Source organism: Delphinapterus leucas, chromosome 3 (assembly GCF_059928025.1).
Source record: "Delphinapterus leucas isolate spDelLeu-1000000601 "Yukka" chromosome 3, BTC_Dleu_Yukka2, whole genome shotgun sequence".
Classification (NCBI taxonomy): Eukaryota; Metazoa; Chordata; class Mammalia; order Artiodactyla; family Monodontidae; genus Delphinapterus; species Delphinapterus leucas.
This window is the reverse complement of record NC_143131.1, coordinates 24,813,497-24,815,642: the sequence shown is the minus strand read 5'-3', so window position 1 is coordinate 24,815,642 and position 2,146 is coordinate 24,813,497. Positions and strand designations below refer to the sequence as shown.

General features: G+C 35.5%; 1 pseudogene; it reads left to right on the top strand.

Annotated features, from left to right (window-relative positions):
• The first annotated feature begins 459 nt into the window (after positions 1–459).
• Positions 460–1,843, top strand: LOC111171374 (FUN14 domain-containing protein 1 pseudogene; annotated as a pseudogene).
• Positions 1,844–2,146: the final 303 nt, after the last annotated feature.

Sequence of the window (2,146 nt, the reverse complement as noted above, 5' to 3'; positions counted from 1 at the left end):
TGAGGCTAAAGTTTTCTTATCTATAAAATACTCTTCAGGGACTTATTTGGGGGTCCAGTGGTGAAGACTCCATGCTTCCACTTCAGGGAGCACAGGTTCAATCCCTGGTCAGGGAAAAAAGATCCTGTATGCCATGCCATGCAGCCAAAAAAAATTAAAAAAATAATAATAAAATACTATTCATTTTATTCATTACTTAATTAAAAAAATAATGGGGGAAGCAGTAAAAGCCCTCAATTCCAGAGGGTGAGAAAGCTTGGGGATAGAGAGCTGTGAAGTTCTTTTAATTAATCCAGCACAGAAAGACTGATTTACCTAGAAATACCATTTGCTTAGTTTTCATGAAGTGCTTACTTCTGTGTCTATGACCCTTTCTTCCAACCCCAGGCCCTCTTTGCCCCTCTTTGACAGCTGAGTCCTCTTCACTTGGTTCTGGATTCCAAGACCAGGCCAGTCTAGATGGGATCTCTCTCACCTGAATATGAAAGTGATGATGATTCATATTGGACCTAACTCAGTATACAAGAAGACACCGCTGGTAGAATCTATGTTTGGCCATAGTTTGGCACCTCCGGTAGAACAATACTCAGTAGCCATCCAGATTGCACTGGCCATTGTGCAGGATTTTTGTTCCAGAAAGTTGGAAAACTTACAGCAACAGTAGGCTGCTGGCCATCTTCATCAGATTTAGCAGTCAAAGTAACTATGTGCAAATCAACTTGGACAGAGTTGAAAAAAGATGTAAAGAAAGCAGGAAGACCTGATTCAGAAATGAGCAAATAAAGCAGCACCTGAAATCAGCAATATAATTGAAGCAGCAACAGAATTTATCAAACAGGACATTGTGATGTTCAGTGGATTTGTGAGAGGCTATTTGCTAGGTCTTGCCTCTTAAGGACATGAATGTTCTGTCACAGTGGATTCAACCTGAGAGGAGAAGGGGTGGTAACATGATGATGTTTCTACAGTTCCAGACACCAGATTCTCCAGGGTGTGAAGAAAAAAGTAGTTGGGCAAAATGGAACTCACAACTTACTGTTGGTCTTCTGACAAATCCTGCAGCGCAGCCAAAAAAGAAATAAAGTGAATCCACTTTAAAAAATATATATGTTTGCAATAAACTAAAAGGATTGTAATGTCCTTTTGTGGAAGGTCTTAGAAATAATAGAATTATTGAATATATTAAATAGATTCTACTGATATAAAATAATAATAATGGGGGAAAAATCACTGCTGTTCTAGTCTCTGTGACATAATTAGTGCAGCTTGTATCTCCCAAATCTTACAATTCTGTTTCTCTTGCAGGACCAGAATACGGTGCTGCCCTTTGCATTCTCTGCTTCCCAGCACAGAAAACACTGGCAAAGAACAGGCAAGGAAGCTGGACATTTAAGCCACTCTAAACTACAGATTATTCTTGAAGGAGAATCTTTTAAGGAACTGAGTTTTTGGTTTTACATGTATAGTAATGAATATATACAACTGAATTTTACAGTTATTTTTAAACAGTTGTATAAATGTTTTCTTAACTGAGAGATGACTAATTTTAGTTTTTCTGTTTTCACTTGTATTCATTACAATGTTTTTTAAATTATAAGCCTTGAATCAATATACTTTTGTGAGTGTTGATAAGAGTAATCATTTCTAAGCTTGTCTCATGCCATAATATATACACATATTTCAAGATATTGAATTCATAGAAAATATATAGAAAAATATATGGAAGTGAATATTTAGAGAAAAAATCCCTAATGATCACACCTCGTCAAATTATAAGATATGACAATTTCCCCTAACTATTGTCAATACAAATGCTATTAATGCATTTGTATATGCAATGAAACTTTTGAAAATTCATGTAGGAAAATTATATCAGACAGCTCACAGATTAGATTGTACAAATATTGAGTACATTAATGATTATTCATTAAAAACAATCCTAGGTAAAAACAGTAATAAGATGTTGGTATTAAGCCAATCCTTTGAAGTAAAAAGTAATGGCATATAGGGTGTTAATAGATATTAGAGACATAAATCAAAGTGATTGGGTTAACTAAGGCTATAATGCCACACTAGCAATTCAGATTATTATGAGTGTTTTGTAGTGTCAGCCTGGGAATGCTCAAGGAAGTATATCCCAAACTTC